Below are 22,278 nucleotides of genomic sequence, written 5' to 3'. Positions count from 1 at the left end.
GGTAATTGATGCTTTATTTAGAGCCACAAAAGGCAAATTCAAAATAGTCACAGGAATTTACTTAATAAGATAAAGACTATAGATTGTGGTGGGTGTTATAAACTATTTCTTTGCGATACAGTTCAAGAAGAAGAGTCAGGATAAAAAGAATAGACTAGACTTAAAAGAGAAAAAAAGATCGGAAGAGCACAAGAAATCACAAAGTAGATGATAGGGCTGTTGAAAAGTACAGAGAAGAAGAGGCCAATAAACCAAAAGGAGCTAACATCACATGACTCCAGCCTTGGCTCTTTGGTTTTAGAAGGTTTATCAGAAACCTTAAAGCAAAATAGTGGGTTTCTCCTTTCTTAGTAGTGCTAAAGACTAAACCCATAAGTGTATAGTGCTTATTGAGACAAAGCACATAAAACAAGTAAGATATCCTAACCAATACATGTGAAGATTGCAACTCTGAAACAAAAGAAACATGAAACATTATACCTCTAAGAGAGTATTACTTCTCAATTACTGCAGCCAAAGCTACTGAGATGGTTGAAATTCCTAGGAATTCTAAATCTGCTTTCTAAACAGTACATGTCTTCAAAGAGATTCAAACAAACAAATAGAAGATTAAAGTATAGAAATAAATTCAGATTGTAGACCAGAAAATCAGCAGCATAACTGAGAAAGAGCAGTACAGTTAAGAGCATTGTAAAGAAATGAACATCTTGAAAAGAAAAAGGAAAAAATAGAAACAATGGAAATGAAATAATTAATAAATCCCATAAGAAATCTAAGTTGAATGCATTAACATTAGACTAGATCAAATAGAAGGAGGTATGTTAGAAATAGAAGACAATGTATAAAAATTACAATATCCAATCACTGACGAAAAATAAAACAAAGGTTAATGACTACATCACAGAATCTGAGCTATAGTCCAGAGATCAGGTTTAAGGATGCATTTGGACTAAGAAGAAAATAAGAATAAAACCAGTGAAATTGTAACAGGAAGTGTCTCAAATATGGGGGAAATTGATAACCATACAAGCTGTGTCTAGAGAAGCAGCTTCCAACAGCACAGTGTCCTCAAGTTGCCAAAACTAGAAACAGACAATATTAAAAGCTGGAAGAAGTGCCAATACACAAAGGCAACACCACCATAACAGTATCAGGCATCTCAGGAGAAGCTGTTGGAGTAAAGAAAGCATACTGGTTGATCCTTTCACCTTTATTGCTTCTGGAATCAACTAAGAGACACACCTCTGTGTGTAAGCATAGACATTGTTAGTGTGTGTTACTAAAAGAAAAGCTACCTTTAAAAGATAAAACAGTTGTAAATAAAGGTGTGTCAAATATTATGGCACATAATTTTATAAAGCAGATTCTACTGGGTAAAAAGACAGATATATGTAGATACAAATGTTTGGCTGGCTTCAATGCTCCAGTCATATCAATAGATAAATCATCCAGATAAATATTCAAGAAAGAACATATAAAGTTAATGTGAGCGATAGAGCGAATGTAATGGATAAAAATCTAAAGAACTTTACATCCAACCACTGAAGAATGATGATCGTTCTCAGTACTCATAGAACTTTTCTTAAAAAATGTTACATTTTACACTATAAAGATTAAAAAAACTGATGAGATCTTAGAGGAATGAAACTATAAAATAATAGCTGAAAAGCTACAAAACTATCCTAATACATATAGCTTTGAACAATTCTGAATAATGAAGAGTTAGTTACTAATACGTGTGAAAGTAACTAAATCACCATAAAGCCAAGTGACTTTGTATTTGTAACTATGAGTGCTTACAGAAAACAAAATCATAGGAGCCACTCAAATATGTTTGTGATGCATCATGAGAACCTATGAAGCATATACAAGTCAAAACCCAAAGCAGCAGGCACCAAAGTGTGCGGTGGAAGTAAATGAAGCAGAAACAAACAAAAAACCCAGAAATAAATGAAATAATTCGTGTCCTCTAAAAAGTTAACACAATTGACAAATCTTTGCCAGAGGAAAGAGAGGACCCAAAGTGATGTCATGGGAAAAAAGAAAACATTAAAACAGACACAAGTAAAATGCAGAGGGTTAATTAGGAAACATGTTGAACATCTCGACTGCAAAATAACGTACCATCTCTAAGAAACGGGTTAAGTTCTTAGACACGTGTGACCTACCCAAGGAAGCCATGAGAATATACCCAACTTAACTCATCTATAAGAAACAGTGGGGTGGGTTGTTCGATGCAGTCCCAGCTAATCAGCAATGAAATGCTCAGGACTGCATAGCTTCACAGTTGCATTGCAATAAAACATTAAATAATTCAAGATGAGAGGTATTTGAAGAAAGAAATGGTACCAGATTCTTTTTATGCAGTCAGTATCCTGATATCAGAACCTCATAAGCACAAGTGATGCTCATGGACTCTGACCCCTTTGGAACCGTAAGTCTGTAATAAACCCTCCCTCCCGTAAGTTGCCTTGGTCAGTGTTATCCTAGCAACAGACCAGGAACAGTGACTTTCGAATGAACTCTTGACTGCTTATCCTCTTGCCTGTTTCCTCTACCCGTGACTGTTGCATCATCTCCAAAATGATATCAGTTCACTTTGTGAGTCTTAAAATTCCCTGTTTGTGTCAGAGATGTCAGCTTCTCTCAATCTTGTATAAAAAAAAACTGGGTCCAGCAGAAAATCATCATTCACTTGGATCACAAAACAAAACCTGCACAGTAGCTCCCTGTTTTATTTATTATTGTATGTCTATTTATTTTTAAATTGCACTCCATACTGTTACCTCTCTAAGTAATTTGATTTGGGAGTGTAGCTCAGTGGTAGAGAACCTGTCAAGGCCTGAATCTAAGTCTATTTTTAATACTACATAAAACAGACACCGGGCAGAATAAAACAAAGCAACAAATCCCCAGTGAAGTAAGCTACCAGTCATAAAAGCAGAGAGAAGAAACATCTTTGGCTTTCCTCTGCTCCTTGCCCAACAGTTTTATGGATATCTGCAAGAGAACACGGCAATCTAATTCTCAATGGAAAGAGTGAGGAGTCAAATCCAGGGGTAAAATTCCTCCTAAATGTCTTGAACAGAGGAGACAGGAACACCACAGATCACTAGGTCTGGTGTTATGTGAGACCAGATCTAGTGATAAAGTGGCCCCTAGCCAGATAGAGTGGCTATGTGTGAACGACTGTGGTGATGAACATTTCAGACCTATATTGGCTCCAGATGAAGTAAATCAGGGCAGAAGCCTGAGTTTAATTAGTTGTTTCTCTTTCAGGAGCTAGAATGCAAGGACTCTCTATGATGATGCTATATAAGAGAAAATGCACTGCTTCCTTTGAGCAGAGAGGTTCAACAGACCAGGGTCTTCTCCCCATGGAACAGGTTTTCGTTTTTATACTAATTTATCACATTTAATTAAAAATATGGATACCATTATTTAAAAAGACTTTAATATGTACTGTGCTTCAATAGAGAAGAATATCAATTTAGATGGCGTGACCTATTAATGGAACGGACTTCTTATATAATTTTATATGTCCATAGCTTTGTACATAATTCTACTCTATGAATTTAATATTCTGGAAACTAAGATGCTATGTACTGATTTTTGAAGAATTTTTAAACAACCAGTCTCAAACTGGAAGAAGTCCTGTGGGAGTCATTACATACTGTGATTAACCTGTGGTCAAGTCTGTTTAAGGCATTTTCTTGATTACTGATTGATATGAGAAGACCCAGTCCACTGTTTGTGGTGTTATCCCTGAACAAGTGATTCTTGGGTGTTTAAGAAAGGAGACTGAACTGAGAACTGGGCCCTCAATGGAGGAGTTAGAGAAAGGACTGAAGAAGATGAAGGGGCTTGCAACTCCATAGGAAGAACAACAATATCAATTAACCAGAGCTCCCAGGGACTAAACCACCAACCATAGTGTACACATGGAGGGACCCATGGCTCCAGCTCCATATGTAGCAGAGGATGGCCTTGTCAGGCATCAGTGGGAGAAGAGGCCTTTGGTCCTGTGAAGGCTTGATGGCCCAGTGTAGAGGAATGCCAGGGTGGTGAGGCAGGAGGGAGGGAGAAGTGGGTGGATGGGTGACGGAGTACCCTCATAGAAGCAGGGGGAGGGCCGATGGGAAAGAGGAATTCTCAACAGGAGGAACTATATTCAAGGGTCGCAGCTTTTGGGAGGTTGAGAACTCCTGCTTTATGGTCAGAGCTTCAGGTTCTTCTTTGTGTTTTTCCCTGATTTTCCTCAGTGAAGGAAATGTAAGCCAAATTAACTCTCTCCGTCCCAAGCTGCTTTGGGTTGTGGTTAAAATAAAACAGAGCAACAAAACAGACATTGTGCTAACTTTTAATCAGTATTTTCTACCCATCCATCAATCCTTTACTCGGGGAAAGTGTGAGTGGGAGTCTTGGCTTTATTCTTAAAATTCCACTACAGCTTGTAACACATTTTCACATCACAGAAGCATCTCAGATCAGACCCAGAGTTAATATTACGAGCTATGCAATCTTAAAAACAAGAGTTATCAAAAATGGGAAAACTCCTCTGTAATCGTCCACATTATGATTTCAGCTCCTGTGTGGTAGTTATGCCTACCAGAAAGCAGATTTAAACATTTGTAGTTCCACAACAACAAAATCATCTTGGCAGGAATGACTGAGGATTCCACCACCAGGGAAGAAGGAGATGGGATGGAATTCTTGTGAGGGAGGAAATGTAAATTAATATGCAAAACCAATTCTTTTTCCCATCACTTAACCTGAACACTAAATGGAAGCCTCCCTCTTGGGAAGGATGCTTCCTCTTCTTGAGCTAGGTTAGTGAGTGAGATGGGAGGTGATAAAAGGGTCTGCGCTGAGTGACAACTTTACAGCCTCATAAATAAGCAGAAGAATGGGAAATATATTTTTCTTTGTGGTTGGGTTGAAGTCCCTATGGTGCCAAATGACCCTATTCACCCACCTTCCCGCAGAATCTGGTACCGCTTTGTGCCCCCATGTGTCATTCCAATTCTGGACTGTATGCGTGAGACAAGGTCTTGGACACATCCTCATATTTTGTCATATTTCACACCAAGCCGTCACTGAACCGCCGGGTCATTTTTCAAGGGTGAAATGCAATTTAATAAGGTTGAAGAAAACATTACACTGCTTTTCTGTATACTTACACAAGGAAGAAGAAGGAAAAAAAAAAGGCCTCCCCAAAGAACTTCTATCCATTAAGGAGGAAGGAAGGGAAACCCTGGATGCCAAGAGGAAAAGGAAAATTAGCTTAGCTCAGCAGATAGACACTGCTTCCACCTGCTCAACGCAGGAAAAGCAAAGTTAGCCAACTCAGCTATTTGAAAGAGGAAGCAACCTCAAAGGAGCCCCTTTGCAGCGGCTGTGCTCAGCTTTATAGAGCAGGAGACAAAAAGAGCCTAATAGGGATTCTGAGACAGAGGAGCTAGTGTTAAGAGGGACCGAGCTTTAATGCATCAGGATGGACTCTACCATTTCGGGTATTGAGTCTTATCTATTTCTTCTCTTAAGTTGGATTGCATCCATTGATGTAAAAACTCTTGTCATCTTCCTTTTCGAATGTTATAAATAATGTTTTATTCTGAAGGAAAGAAAGCCTGAGGGTAAGTTATTCAAACCCCCAAGCACTTAGCAGAGTACAGAAGGTCTCTAACAGGAGATGTGTACAGTCCACTGAAAAAGGATCGTGATATTTCTAAAATGAGTATGACCACCGGAACCCAAGTCAAGGGAGACCTGCCACAGATGTGGCATGTCCACTTGGAAGGTGAGGGAGGTGTTCTGCAATGACAGGCACAGACTGCTCATCAGCTTTGACATGGACACAGCTTCAATGCTTTCTGGGTGATTCTCATCACAATACCGAATCCCTCTGCCCTTTTCCCTCTGTAAAAACAACAACAACAGCAACCAAACAAAATGATGGTTTTCAGCGTGCTGCGGTTGCGCTGGCTAAAGAAGTTCCAGTGGGTCCAATCTTTAGGATGCTGTTATTGCTTACTAAGCTCAGACATGCTTTTTCATTCCGTCTAGCAAGGAATTACACTTATAATCATGTAGTGTTAATATCATTAGATGCGAAATGCTCTAAAATCATGTTGAAAGATTAAATGTGATAAAGGTTAACAGGCACAGAAGTAAGTGTAATGTAAAGGTGAACACATGATGATATCTGAGATCCACAAAAACAGAACATTATATCTGCATAACTAATGAGAACCCTGTAACTCATCTTTGCAGCATCTGATCTTATACATGAGGCTCCATATTATTGTTGGTTAAAATTTTAAGTGGAAACTCTCTGTGAAATCACTCGGGTTCCATCAGCTGTTGGCAAAAATCAATTTTAGGTAGTAAACTCACTTATGATCCCAAATAAGACTGCATATATCTGATCAAGTTACACTTTATCTATTGACAAAATATATCTGTAATAAGCTCTGTGCTTTTCTTGGTTGAATACACTATGCAAAGGGGAAACTTCTAAGAGTTGACCTCAAAACTTGGTTCTTTGTACTTTTAAGAAAACGTTATGTTTAGCCTTTTGGCCCTCAAAGCTCTCCTTAGTTTTTCCCATTCTTCCAGTGGTGAAGCTAGCTGTTTGATCCGTGGCCTTTAGTAACAACTGGTCAGCTATGCACATGCAAACATGCAACCTGGTTGCATATTCGTGGCTACCGTGGGAGGAATGGAATGAATGAATGACAGCACAGGAGAGGAGGCTGAAGGCAGGACTCAGTTCTGATCACGCTAACTTAGCGCTGGGCTCCTAATTCCCTAGCACGGGGAGGAAAAAAAAATGCCCAGCTATTGGTTTGCTTTGTACCATATCTTGAAACATTTGCATGATCGTAGTTTTAGTATTGCTGAACACAGCTCTGGGCTTTGTAGCCAGGGCTTCTAATCTGCTCAGACAGGAAAGAACCCAGCTACCGCTTCGGAATGGATCCCACGCTAATTTTGAGCCAGAGAAAGGGCCATCTATGAGACTACATGCCGCCGTAAACTGTCATGGAACACCAGCATATTTAGAAGAATGATTATTTTGGGGGGCTTTAAAAATTAGGAAGCCTCTGAGAGGAAAGGGAATATTTTCTTCACTCTGCCCAAATGTGCCTATTTATTACAGAAAGCTGGGCGACTCCATTGATTTAAATGAACCCTTCACTTCCAAATTACGCGCAGCAGCTTGGACTTAATGAAATATTTATTCAAAATCAACAAGCTGCCCTCCAGGAGTCTTTGACGATAAAGGCAAACATTTCATTTAGTGAGCTTGGTTCTCACCTATGGCAGTCCTGTAGTGGCCTAATGTTAGGGAAGCTGATTTATTTGAGACCAGGAAATTTAAATAGAATGTAACCTTGCCATGCAGGTAAAAGCGCTTGCCCTTGGCTATTGCTTAGCCTGACCACAGGGCTTTCTGGAAACAGCAAAAGCTTTATAAGTGTCAGCTCATGGCTAAATCAATGTTTATGCATGATGTGCCTCTGAATAGCACGCTCTTGCTGCCTTGGAGGGAAACAATGTTATCAGTTTGCCTATTTCTGCTTCTTCAACCACTGAGCAGGGGTGTTGCGAATTGCATTTAGGAACAATTATCTGCTGGTACTTCGTGACAAGGAAAATGTTGTGATTAATGAAAAGTGACACACGCTGATTACTTTGTCGTGCCACTCTCCTTGGTGAGACAGTGGCTCTGTTGAACCCAAGTTTGACCTCCCTTACCTTTAACAAGGTCAACCGGAATGCCCAGCGCCTGGAGATTAGTTGTAACAAGGGCTCAGAGAGGACTTGAGGAGGTTGCCTCCACTAATGAACCGCAGGAAGCCGTTTGGACAGATTAATACTGCTTTCACCTCAGTCTAAAAGGTGAAACAAAAAAACAAAGGAGTACATGCCTTCCACGGAAATGTGTAATAACTGGTAGTCTGACATCCAACTCCATACTCAAAATACAGAAACAGTTGAAGTCTCAGTTTATCCAGGAACTTGAGGGTAAATAGCTCTGATGCTCTTTTGGTCTAGTTCACACCAAAATTTTGCTACACCTGGTTCTCTAATGTTGATGCTCAGACATGATTCCATTGTAGTCCTTGGTGGTCACAGGGAGCCCCTATCCAATCAAATCCCTAGGTTTCTTCTTAAGTTCCCAAAGGCAACTGGCAAACCAACTAAGACAAAAACCAGGTGAGTTGCCTGAACTAGGGGGAAATACCAAAGCCAAGTTCATTCTTAATGAGATCATATGATGAAATGTATTTATTTGTTCTCCCGAGTTATATGGTGCTGAGCCTACTGATATTTTTAGGGTCAGGATTTAAAGTGTCATTAGGAATCAATTGATTCTTTTTAACTTGATTGAATTTAAGAGATATATGCATTTCCAAAAAGCAGTGTCTGTGTGTGTGTGTGTGTGTGTGTGTGCATATGAACCTCTATTTGGAGTGCTTTCTCTCAGGGGGAAAATGACTCTGAAATAAAAATAAGAATCAAACTTAGAAATGCTGACATTCATTTCAAGGAAGCAATTTTCACGAGCGTTTTACTTCCCCACATGCGAACTGCACAATCTAGCGACATTGTTTCATGTGGTCAGTGTCGACATTATTGGAAACCCTTGCTGATTATGAATGTGAACAATGAAACAGCCACAGCGGCGGTTCACTTATCAATTTTTCTGGAGTATTTTTTTTTTCCATTTTGGGGTGGTGGTGGTGGTGGGTTTCTCCGTGAACATTAAAACAGCCAAACACAACAAATAGACCAACCTCTCACCAGGATTAGATCACATTCCTTGGTCAATTATATCTTTTGAGAGAAGAGAAGTGCAAGGCCTTCGAATGGCTTGGTTATTCATGTCCGTCTGAGTTTAAGTGTGTGTTAGCTCATGGCCCTCTATTAGGAGTGGGGGTTAATCTTCAGAGAATTTCCAAAAATGGTGTACTGATGTTTTAGAGCCGTGAAGGTGATGGTTTTTGATTCTAGATTGTTGCTGCAGTGCTGGGGAGCAAACCCCGGGCATCACAAATACTGGGGAAGGGTTCTGCCGCTGTTCTCTGCAGCCCATCCTCTTGTAGCAGGGTTGACATCTCTGTTGCCTAGCACCCTGACTCTTGGTGGAAGAACACTGCCAACAGTAGGGTGGATCTGTTGGCATGTTAAACTTCATATTAAGAACGTCCTTTTTGTTCTCCGACTTGAAGGCACATTTCTTCCTTCAATCGGGTCTCCAGTGAAACAGATTCCACTGAAATCTGTTTCTCAAACAAAACCAACCAACCAACCAAACAAACAAACAAAAAAACTGGTAAAACCATTTTATTTCATTTCCCACCACATGATTCTGTTACTGTGTGAACCCGTGAGTTCTATCAGAGATGTAACTTTACTGTCTCTGGTGGTTTTAGTTTCCAAAGCAAAATACATTTATGCAATCTATGAATTACAAGTAATCATTCTCATGATGGAAATATTTGAATGGCATCTAGGAAGGGCCAGCACCTTCACAATCATGTTGATTGGGAAGGGGTGAGAATTTAAGCACAAGAAAGGGAGGTGACATGCCAACGACTTGCTACTAGTTTTTGGCAGAGCTGCGAACAGAAGCTTGGCCTACTACTTTCTAGCTCAGGACTAGATTCTCCTTGCCATTTCATATAGCCTTCCAGCAAGTCAAGCAGAATTTTATTAAGGCTCTGGGATTGCCGAATAAGAGAGCTGCCATTCTGGAAGGTATTTCTGTATTTCAAGTATGCCAGGGTGATATTTCCAAAATAAAGTTTCTGATGTATGGCTTATGGAAAATTTATGTATGGAAAAGTTTCTTGGCCTTAAAATATATAACTAGAAATAACTTTAGACCTGGAATAGACAATGAAGATTATCGAGAATCCTTGAACACCATGCTCAAAAGTCCTTGGTTAGTTTTTGGCCTGGGGTATGTCTTATCTGTCTGAATCTCCAGGTTTTTGTTCACAAAACAAGTGGTAGCAGTTTCTTTAATAAGAGCTTTTTTTGTTTTTATTTACTTAGACTGAAGAAAAATCAGTTATCTACCTCACTGAAATCCCGCCCCAGCTTACAGGATGGCCAATGAAACCCTGGAATTCACTGAATGATTGGCAGGCTGCTTTTGGGTCTTTGAAGCTTCTCTCTGAGGAAGTGTGGCTTGTCGGAGTCCCTCCCCTCCATATAAGCATAGGGGAGAAGAATCATACCGCATCTAATAAGTTTCCACAATGTCATGACATCAGTTTCATGGATGCCATGGGGTCAGTGGCGACATGACGTCACAAGGCTTATGTGCCGTTTCCTTTCAGAGTCTTAAAGAGCTTGTCCCCAGGATGGGGTGTAGTGGTCTGGAGGGATTTTCTGGAGAGCAGGTACCAAGTGCCTGCTTTTTATTTATTTGCTTTGTTGTTTTGTTTTTATTTTATTGTTTATGTTTTGCTTTGGCTCGTGGTTCTGCTTTGTTGTTCTAGCTGGCCCACGACTCCGGAATAAGTTTTCTGCCTTAGCCTACTGAGTGCGGAGAATACAGGCATGAGCTAACTTGTCCCTTACGAGGAGGCTCAGAAAATGTTCCTGAGATCTTTACGGAGAGTAGGCATTCAGTCTGCGCTAATTGCCTATTTGTTGCTCTTAGAAACGAACACAATCTGCTGGCAAATGAGACTTTTCTGCTCATTTCCCATAATATTAACACAACCGATAGGGAATCTGTTCTATAACTATGTAGCATGGGAATAGAAAAGAAGGTTTGGGCAGATGCACTTGATATGTCCTCTGATAGCACCGAGGAAGAGGCCAGTCTTGTCTGGGTTAGCTGTGTACTGCAGGGAGCCCGTGTGACCTGCTCTCCAGTCCTTGCCTGTCAGATCAAGTGTGTGAGCACAGCTCTGGCAGACTTTGCCCTTCCTTCTCTCCGTCTTGCCGAAGCCTTTAGATTACATTCCTAAAGCTAGCCCCTAATGTCCATTGTCTTGTTTTTTCATATCCTCCTCCTGAGGTCGACTACCACATCACAGCTATCAAATGATGGAAGCCCAGCAATCCAAAGACCCCTTTGGCTCAGCTAATTAATAAGCCCATTCATTCAGAACCAAGCGTCTCACCTTAACATGGGGTCTCGCCCTGCTCCTTTATAAGTTGCTCTTATTCTGTGTGCCACGTCTGACTCCTCTCTACCCAGAGACAGTTTTTTTCTCTCCAGAGCAGACACCTCTTCCTTCTTGTTCCATTCCCCTTGCCTCTCATCCTCTCTCTCTCCTGCCTTTGTCCCTTGTCTCTGTCCTCTGTCCCTCTGGGGAAATACATCTTCTTTATGCTGAGGACTTGATCTTGGGGGTCCTGAGCCAATCTTTTTCCTTTCATGCACTGAATGGTGAGGAGAGAATTTCAACAGTCAACTTGGGGACACGACTAAGCCTGTCCCTAGCGTAGGCAGAGTGTTGTTTGAAGATCCCCCAGGCTTCAGTTCTGTTTTGTCAGGGTTCTGTAGTATCAGAATGACACCCATCACTGTTCCTGTACTCCTCATGAACAGGGAGGCAGGGAGGCAGGGAGGCAGGGAGGCAGGGAGGCAGGAAGGCAGGGAGGCAGGGAGGCAGGGAGGCAGGGAGGCAGGGAGGCAGGGAGGCAGAGACAGAAGCCAGAAGGAAGCAAATGATTGGTCCTGAATTTAGAGTGACACTCTGAAGTAAGATGACGTGGTTTAGCATTGCTCTTTATTTTCCTTCCTTTTGATGTAAGAGTTGCTTTCCCACTGTCCCCAAATCTGTCGAGTGTACTTCATGCTGGATTGTACCTCTTGAATCTTGTTCCTGTTATTCATAAAATAAAACTCAAAATATTTCACTTTGATTAGCCACTAGCAACAGTTATGAGCCAGGCCCAGTACTAGGCATCAGCAGTACAGTAATAAATCAAATTTGCTCCATGGCTTGAAAATGCTACTGAATCAAGTATTTATTAGTAGCATACGAAAGCACCCAATAAAAGTGTTCCATGAGTTACAGTGAAACACAATTACATGCACATAAATTTAGGGTGTTATTAGAGTGGACAAAATATTTCACACTAATATGTTTATTGACGAGATTAGGGGGGCATTCCTTATGCATTTTTCATGTGCGCAGGATATAACTGTGGCCTTCTGGAGACAATTTCCTCTTTGTTCAATACATTGATGGATAAATGTCAGATGATAAAGGGAGTATTGATGATAGAAAGAGATGGGGGCCGCCATGGCACATAGAGCTAGCTGTTCTCTGCAGTTTATCAGTGCTTGAGCATGAAATCCTTTATCATTAAAGGTTTCTACTATACAGGCTAAAAAACTGCCACTCCGTCCAGTCTAATGCCTCCTTCTGTTCATTCTGATGCACAGTGATGCTCAGAAAATAAGTCCTCTACACTTACAAGTTCCCATTGGTGTTCATGTAAAACACCACAAGAGTCTTTGAAAATGGAAACACATGTTCAGATTCACATGATGCATTTATGTCCGGTTTTACTTCTCATTATTCCGAATAACATCCTATCAGCAAAAAGTGCATTTGCATTTGGATGCCAATGTTGCTTTAACTCTATACATGAAGCATTAAATGTGGGGGTGGGGCTTATGTTTATAACCTCAGCAATGGAGAGACTGAAGAACAACATGTTTTAGGCCAGCCCAGACTCTATAATGAGACCCTGTCATCAGATGAGACAAAACATACAAGAAACAAGTCCAGAAACTAGCCTGGACCCCTGAGATCTCTCAGACTAAGCCACCAACCAGGCAGCATACAGTAGCTGGTCCAAGACCCATGTACAGCAGAGGACCGCCTGGTCTGGCCCCAATGTGAGAAGATGCACCTAACCCTCGAGAGACTTGAGGCCCCAGGGACATCTCCAAAAAAAAAAAAAAAAAAAAAAAAAAAAACCAATCTGCAAATTTATCCACTTTGCTAATGTAAGTGTTCTGTTAACAGAGAATGACCTTTGTATGTTCTGGTTCTAAAATCTGGGGAAATTTCAAGCCAAAATACTGTCTTCTGCCCCACAGACGATGTGAGTAAGCAAACATTGCAAAGAAGATCTGACTCCTTCACAGTTCCGAGGGTCACATGATTCATCCTCAGCATATGGTTGGGAGTCAGGGATAACACACCGAAGAGAGAGGGGGGAGGATGGATGAGGTGGGAGGGGGATGAGATAGCTACAGACTCCCTTATTTTGCTTGTTCATGAATGGGATTCCCAATATTGGAAATACTGTGTTTAAGCATATAGCAAGTGATAAAAGAACATCTGAAAGCTGTATGCAGTCCGTCAGAGGCTGAGGTTCTAAAATACTCACAGGTCACTTCCGCATGTCTCCAACCTATTGACTGAATTATCTTCATGTAATTTCTGGGTTAGCAGACACTATTCTAGTGCTCCAGGGATTCAGAAACCAACTGAGTCCTGGATTTCCTTCCGACATTTCCACCTCAGTTATTCGGGTTGTTGAGTGTACAGTGCCCAAAGTACTGGATAGGCCTTTCCAGGATGTAGAAACTAACTCACATGTCTTAACACACTGCTAAGGAACAAGCCACTTTACCAGCTTTGTATTTCCCATGGCCTCTCAAGTGTAGGCAGCACAGCTCGTACAACAGAATTAAAGTGAAATAAATACATGAAGACCTTAATTGTGGGTCGAGTGAAAGAATACAGAAAAGTAAATAGAAACTTTGAAGTAGCAGGTCTTTGAAGTTAAGGTGACAGAGAGGCAATTAGAATAATACTAAAGTTGAGAGATGATTTTCTTTCTTCTGGGATGGCAGAGCCTTAACTAAATAACAGAACAGGCATCAATAAACATGTTTTCCTCTATTTCCTCCCAAAGAGATAAAAGAACCCAGAAACAGAGGAGGTTGGTTTGAACAAATGATTGGTATAAAAAGCAAAGCCCTGTATACTTCTGTTCGGGGCACCCCGTGGCCCCTTCCACTCTGTGACCAGGTAATACAAATGTTTCTATGTGACTTTAAGCCTACATCCATAACCACGATAAAAACATTTTGGTTATGGCTTCTTGTGCCTTTCTTCAGCCAGCTTGGTAACTCTTTAAGATGAGAATGAACAAGCCAAATAATGAAACCTGCAGATGCTTGTTTTCCTTTGAGCCCTTAGATCTGGAAGAAGAGGGCTTGAAAGATTTCATTGTCCTGCAGAGTCATACATCTGGGTACAGGTTTAAAGTATTAATAGATTTGATTCCACATTTGACAATGACAGTGAGAGAAATCAAACCCAGAGTCAAATCCCAGGCTATAATGATATAGGATCTGTGATGTAGATATGTTGGAAACTAATGTAATCCCAAGAAAACTTTCCCTTGACAAGGATCCCTGCTCCTGCTGGATCATGGAAGATGCTACCAGTGCTCTTGATACCGAGGATAATCTCATGGGACACCCTGAATAATCGCTTAAAATAGGACTGTGATTATTCTGATTTCCGGGTAACTGAGTAAAAGTTCAGTAGGGCTAAGATGCTTCTCTAAATACAGGCTATTTATCCTTAACTGGTCTGATCACCTAGAGTGTCATCAAATTCTGAGAACACTACAAATGAATAAATCACAATGTTCCTTCCAAGTGCATCCAATTACATCTTGGTAGCCCAGAGGTGCTTTTCCTGTCTCTAAGATGAAAAACATTTCAGGTCTCCACCTAATTTCCAAAACAAAAGTCCACTGAACTTCAGGCCCCCTGGATTGTAAGATATATAGATGTGAACACATTAAGCTCTCTGGGCCATTTGTACCCATTGAGTGTCTAAGAACTAGATTGCCAGTGGTCATTAGCATGCACAAAAGAAAGTGGTGGGTGATGGATCTGATCAGACACAAACCTGAGAGGTCACCTCTGAAGTCCTGGGACGTCATTAAGATAAATCACACTGATACATTTTGGGTTTTAGGCTTATATATACATCCTTATACATCTACAATGGAGTTCTTAGAGTTTTCATTTCACTCTTAAAGAGAGTACACATATTGTTTTCAAATCTAATTAACTTAAAATAGTTATAAAGGAAGGATGGCTAACATGTGATCACCCCATGTTGATTATTAAAATATCTGAGGTAGGTGTATATGTGTGTATATGTGTGTGAGTGTGTGTATGTGTGCGTGTGTGTGTGTATGTTGGTATGTGTGTGTGTGCGTGTGTGTGTGTGTGTGTGTGTTGAGCCATCTTCCCTGTTACTCCTCTTGCTCTCTTGACTCTCAGGAGGGCCCCAGCTGTGGTCTAGAATCCATTGCACCCACAGTCCCACGTCGATAACTTGGCACTGCCTTTGCATCAACCCTCAGCACAGTTCAGCTGGTGTGACTGTGCGTTTTTATAAAACAAGTTGAGAAAACCATCCTTGAATTGCTCATGGTGAAATCTCAGCAGGAGCGAAGTGGCCTGATAAGCCTTAGCCAGTCATGGATCAGGATCGGCTACCATGTGCTTTCTCTCTGAACAGGATGCTGGGTCTGTTCAGAACCCCTGCGGTGACCCTGATTGGATGGTGGGACTGGACACAAGCCCAGACATATCTGACAAGAGGTGGGGTCTTGCCTGCGAAGAAATACCTCCATAAGATAGACCTGGAGACACATGTGTGGAGTGCTGCCTTGATTAATCGGTGTGGGAGGGCCCCATCCCACAATGTGAGGTGCCACACCCCTGGGCAGGTAGATGTGGGGATAGGAAAGCAGGCTAAGCCAGCTCTGAGGAGGGAGCCAAGAACAGTGCTCCCCGTGGCCTCTGTATCCCTTCCTAGAGTTCCTTCTTCCATTCCTGCCTTCATTTCCTTTCTATGTTGGACTGTGTAAGCAAAATAAGGCTACTCCTCTCCACTCTGCTCCTGATAATTGTGTTTTACCCCAACAATAGAAACCCTAACTGAGACAGGTGGCTTTAATAGGTCATGTCTGTATTAACTACTGTTCATGGCTATAATTAGTGCTATGTCCTAGAAATTACATGGGCTGCATGGGGTGGACTAGAGTAAGATCCTGACACTTACAGATACCTACAGGAACAGGACATGTGAGAGGAACATGTGTTTTAAAGTGCAATGCTTAGGTACATGCATCTTACCCGAATGTCAAACTGATAATTATTTGAAACATTAGACTACAGCCTAAAGTCCTAAGCACAACACAAGCAACATTTCATGTTGATCATCGAACCGCAAACACAGTATGCGTTATCCTCTCACACTTATGAGCAAGTGTGGAAGATAACACAGGAGGAATTCATTGTAGATGGCCAGTGCTTCCTCAGCAGTGACTTCTCTACAGAATGCTTGAATATCTTTACTTGAGCAAAATTTGCGGAGTTGATTATAAATGTGGCATATCTTACCTCTTAATACATCTCACACCTAATGGTTCCACGGGAACCTGTAAACTGAAGTAAATCATAAAATTCATTTTGCTTTGCATCAATTCATTCATCCGTGCACCAACTAATCACCTCATTTCAAAATTCAATAAACCTAAATACCTGGATTTATGATGCTTTGTCAGAATCTACTGGGGAATTCTGACAATGTGGAATTCGAAGTCTATTGCAACTTAAAGGCAAGCACCTAGTTGAAAACAATTAAAAAGGCTCAGCAGCAATAATTATATCCACAGTGTTAGCAAATAAAATAAATTAAAACAGATTTAATTTCTGCTCAGGGAGATGGGGGGAAACACAGAAAAGCCTTAATGTAGTCACTTAACACACTGGAGTTGTTTGGGAGCTAAACTTTAAAGTGATTGCGCATTGGTTTTGTAGTATTAACTGTTCTTAATGGCAAATAAAAATACGCGCACAGGTGTATTTTTAAGAATTTATTGGTTGAGTACATTGTCTAATGGTCATGGTTGTAGTTGAGCCTCAGTATAAGAATTTCAAAAGTGAAGACTATTTCGGGGAATATTTGTATGAAGCCAGCACTTATCACTGCAATATACACAGAGAACATGGGAATAAAAACCTGCACTTTATAGGCAACTTAAAGTGTGATTCATGCAAAGTAGTAACACTGTATTTTTTTTTGCTCAGTTTTAAAAGTCATCATTCACCTTGTCTAGTTAACACTAGCTTTTGATTCATAGCTGTCTTATTGATAAGAAAATAGCTATGAAGTGTAAGGTCTGTGTGAATACATACACACACACAAATACACACATATGCACATTTATATCCACACACATGCATACAAACACACATATACACAAGCACACATACATGGACACATACATATGTAATTACACACTCATATATGCACACATATACACACATATACATATATACATGTGCACACACACACACACACACACACACACACACACACACACACACACTGCATGAGTCCTTAGAAACTCACAACTTTATTATTCAGTTAGTGAACCAGGGAGCAAAAAATAAAGTGACCTATTTCAGTTCGAAATGAAACTTGTTTAGCAGCTTTGAACAGAAAGCTTTATGCATAGTCTCTGAGTGTGTTTAAATGGATGTTTTCTACTAATAGGCATCAATGGCTGATTTACACTTGACTCTTGTTACTTGCTTATTTGATTGTTTGTTGTCTTGTTTGTCTTTACAGCAATTCCAAAAGATAATCTGCAGAAAAAATGTTCCGAGTGTTTCATAAAAGCAGAATGAAAGGACAGAGGAGCCGTACGCTTTTCTTTAAGAAGGTTTGAAAAGGTATCTGATTGTTAGGCTCACCAAAGGTCTACATGGTCCTGTTGCCCCTTTAATTAAATTCTTAGAAGTAATCAGATGCAAAATGACAAATGGCCAGAAGAGAACACACCACTGCTGAATAATTTTATCATTTATACCTATAACTGTCAATCCACGAAGGGCTATTTTTTATATGTCACCTAAATCATAAGAGTTGGTACCTTTTTCTGTGATTCATGCTGGGCCAGCTCTGTGATTTACTGCTAAATTATTTCCCTTCTCTTTCAGGGAAAAAATTTTTTTATCTCCTTTTAGTGATTAATCTCTCCGGTTAGAATGAGCAAAGCTTTTCAGAAGAGTGAATACTTCAATTTCATTGAGTATAAATTTCTTCAATATGATTTTTTTATACATATGGTTTTTAAATATGCTCAGAAAGGATAATTATTTATTTAAAGGTTTATGATCGCATTACAAATACCCTCGCATACCTCAGTTATGGATTCAGGTTTTCCTTTCAGAAACAAGTTGTCTCCACTTTGACAAGATGTACCGATTGTAGTTGTTGACTGTGACAATACATAAATACATAATCCTGGCAAGAGTGACATGGGCTACAGTGTAGTTTAAGTCTATGTATTCAGGCAAAAAGTGCCAACTAATTTTGTTGTATTTATACATGTGTGTATGTATATGAATACATGTGAGTATATGTATATGTGTAGATATGTATTTATGTATGTGTTTGTGTGTGTCTGTATGTATATCTATATGCATGTGTATATGTGGGGGTATGTTGGTATATGTTTCTGTGCATGTATGTATTCATGCATGTTTCTGTATATGAGTATGTATATTAGTTTGTGTGTATGTGTATATATATGAGTGTATGTGTATATGTGTGCATATATGTGTTTATGTATACACAAGTATTTATTTATATGTTAATATGTATATATGTGTATATAGGGGTGTTTGCATGTATGTATATGTGCACCTATGTGTGTAAATATGGATTTGCATGTTAATGTATGTATATGAATGAAGGTGTCTATATAGGTGTGTGCATGTGTATATGTGAGCATATATGTGTCTATAGGTGAAAAAGTATATATCTGTTTATCAATGTATAAATTCGTGTGTGTATGTATGTATATGGGGAAGGATTTGTGTATATGTTTTGATATGTATGTATATATGCAAGTATAGCTATGTGTAGATATATGCATGTAGCCACAAGCTTCTGTATGTGTGTCTGTCTGTCTGTCTGTTGCTCTCACTATAAATAACACATCAGTCACTGAATTTTAGTTTTATGAACAAGTTAAGCAGATGTTTCCAGCTTCTTTAATAAACCCATCAACTAGACTGTCTTACTCTTTGGGTGCCTGGGAAGCACATTTTTTTTTCTGGTTGCCAAATCCAATATGCATGAGACAATCTTTCTAAAAGAATCAAAATCACTTTTCCCTAATCACTGCTCCATCCTCCCACATCTGCATTACTAAATCCTGATAGTATATCTTACACCAGTCTATTATTTTACACCTCTAAATCCATGAATTCACTGAATAAGCCGTCATATTTCCTCAGTGTTGTAGGTAATGTTCCTTAACCTTTCTTAAGGATAGCCAGCAGTAAGAAGAAAGGTATATGTTAGCCATCAAACCTTCATTCTGAAACAGTGCTTCCCCACTGATGTGTACTTTACTCTTTTTCTTAGTTTGCCCTCCAGTCAGAAAACAATGGAAACAACATCCCAAAGAGGAGTCAATTCTCAGGCATTGCACTGGAGAATCATGTCTTAAGTATGCTTCTCTTAAAGTCACCAGTCTGACTCTCCATCTGTTTCCCTGATGACTCTCTTCCCCGGAGTTATAAAGATTGTCAAAAACAAAGCAACAACAAAACAAAATGAAAACAGAGTTGCAGACATAAGAAAGTACCTGCTATCTATACAGAACCATAGTCAATAAATATTCCTTTGCTTCCATCACATCCTATTAACCATAAGTTTGTAAGGGAATAACGTTGACATAGATGACATTGCTAGTTGGAGGAGAGTAAGGTTATTCTTGATTGTCAACTGGTTAGGGTCCCTACTCATTCAGGAGAAAAGCCTTTTGGAAGTCCTGTGAGGGGATATCTAGGTTACTGAGGGGGGTAAGACTTGCTTCAACTGTAAATGAGACTGTTCCATGGGTGCTGCACTGAATAAAAGAAAAAGTGAGGTGAGAGTATCCACTGTTCTTACTTCCTGACTTCACATTCAACGGGACACACTACCTCCATGTTCTACGTCCAGGACCTTCTTGACGTGTAAATGATACCCTGGAAATCTAAGCCAAAAATACACCCATGTTTTTTAAGTTGCTTTGGTTAGAGCAACAGCAAGACAAATAATTAATACAGAATTTTAAGTTGAAACAAATGCTTTGAAATTTCAAACTTAATGATAATGGTGGTCACTTAGATTTAAATAGATAAGTGTTAGAAATCAATTGGGTGGTTTAAAAAAATTGGTTGTAACTTCCAATTTTCTGATGAACTTCATTCTGTCTACAAGTTATCTGGAAGCCCCAAATTCCTCCCAATAAATTAGCCTGAAATGAGGAGTCTGCAAATGGGCTCTTGTATCTCACACAAGCAGTAAGGATTGTGGGTAGCCGTGTGTCCTGTGTGGCTTTGATGTGTTCCCATCTACCCTTTAGTGCAGGGATGCCATCCTGCAAACTGGGCAGTGGCTATAGAATTTAACAACATAAAGCTTATGTGTGGTGAATAGAGGGCAATAGAAAGCAGAAACCAAACAGGAAGAGAGAATTTCACATCTCTTTACTTTGAGGCCAATTGTTCAGCTAGCTAGACTCAGGGTTCCCAAGATAAATGCAGTCCTGTGGATGGAGGAACCGAGATGGAAACAGAAAAGATAATCCCTTTTGTTTTGTTTCCCCGAGAGCTGTCCGGAAACTTTGTTGCCTTCTGTCATCTTGTTCAATAGTTGCAGACATGCACTTAAATCCTGACTGATGCAGTTTTTCTTGTCTGCACTGCACACACTCATGGGGACATAGGCACATATTCTTGTCACTAGCTCTCCCAGCAAGAAAAAAAAATATTGTTTCCCATTGTCCGTTTTACAACAGGAAATGTTGAAGTCAGATGCTCAGTGGACCACAGTGACATTTATGGGTCAAGATGCACATTCAAATGCAAGTTGATTTTCACAGCAGGAGACGTCACACACAATGACACCTACTCCCAAAACCCTAAGGGCCAACTCTGAACAAGATCAAAAAACATTTTTAACCACAGACAACAGCATGGGAATTGATTTCCATCATGAGAAAAACTTGTCTTTGTTGAGTCCTAAGACATTGCTTGCATTTAAGTTACCGATCATTTTTTTTCTTCTCTCCTAGTTATTATTAATGTCAAAGTTTAGTATACTTTCTGAAATAAACAGAACCCAAAAAGAAACTTACAGAAAGGCTTAGACGTGCTTGAAGAAACTCTATCTGAGTGTGGATTAATTCATCATCCTGTTTATGTTTTGACTAATAATGGGGACATTCTTTATTGTGGCTACATTAGGACAATTCATGGGTTGTATATGACAGTGATGATCAGGTTGACAACACTATCTCTTTTATAGTTTCTCATCTTTTCATTAAATATTTTCCACCCTCTTGAGAACAGAGTGTAGTGGATAGTTAGATTTTGTGTTGTTAGAATCTACCACACGCAGCCATATACAGTCAAGCACTGGGAACATGCTTGCTGGTCTTATGTATATTCTGGGTGCTTCTTACACAGAAGAAAGACATTTGTGCATTCACAGTGTGCCAATAATTTTTTAAATGAAGAAGAGTGGATGCGTGCATACACAGAGCTGGTGAAAATTTGTCTAGTGTTGCAAGGAAGGAAGGTTGCATCTTTCTGCTTGGAAATGCCTTGGGTCTGTCAGACATGATACTAAGGGCTTGAAACATTCAGCTTTATGATGTAGAGACAATGGCTGCAAAAGGATTTCTGACATGAAATAACTCAGGACTACTTCTCACAGCTGTACTCAGAAGGATGAGCCTGCATCCCAAATATCTCTAGGCTGGTGGTTTCACTCTGACTGTTGCAAACAGGTGGTCAGGGGTATCCACTGTTCAGTTTCGGGCACCTTTCACTGTGGACAGGTAGAAAAAAAAAGTCTGATGGAGGTTTTCTAAAACTTTGTATACAAAAAACTATTTGAAGCAATTTGAAGAAGGGCGTGTTTAAGTAAGACTGCACTTCTGTGTAAGGAGAACAAAGACAAAGGACTGCTGTTTAGTTCCGAAGAAAGTTGGTATTCTCCTTTCGGCCAAGCTAATTTTGATCAAATGGAAATCACTATATGCCTCACAGATTAGTCATTAGAGTGTGGGATTAAATAGTTTTACTACAATGCTAAAAGGCACCAAATAACCACTAAATAATAGTCATTTTCAGAAACAGCTGCCCTAATGTCTTTGTGCTCATATGGGTAATGGTCATCC

The sequence above is a fragment of the Micromys minutus genome, assembly GCF_963924665.1.
Source record: "Micromys minutus genome assembly, chromosome: 14".
NCBI classification, from domain to species: domain Eukaryota; kingdom Metazoa; phylum Chordata; class Mammalia; order Rodentia; family Muridae; genus Micromys; species Micromys minutus.
Note: the sequence above shows the minus strand (reverse complement) of the source record.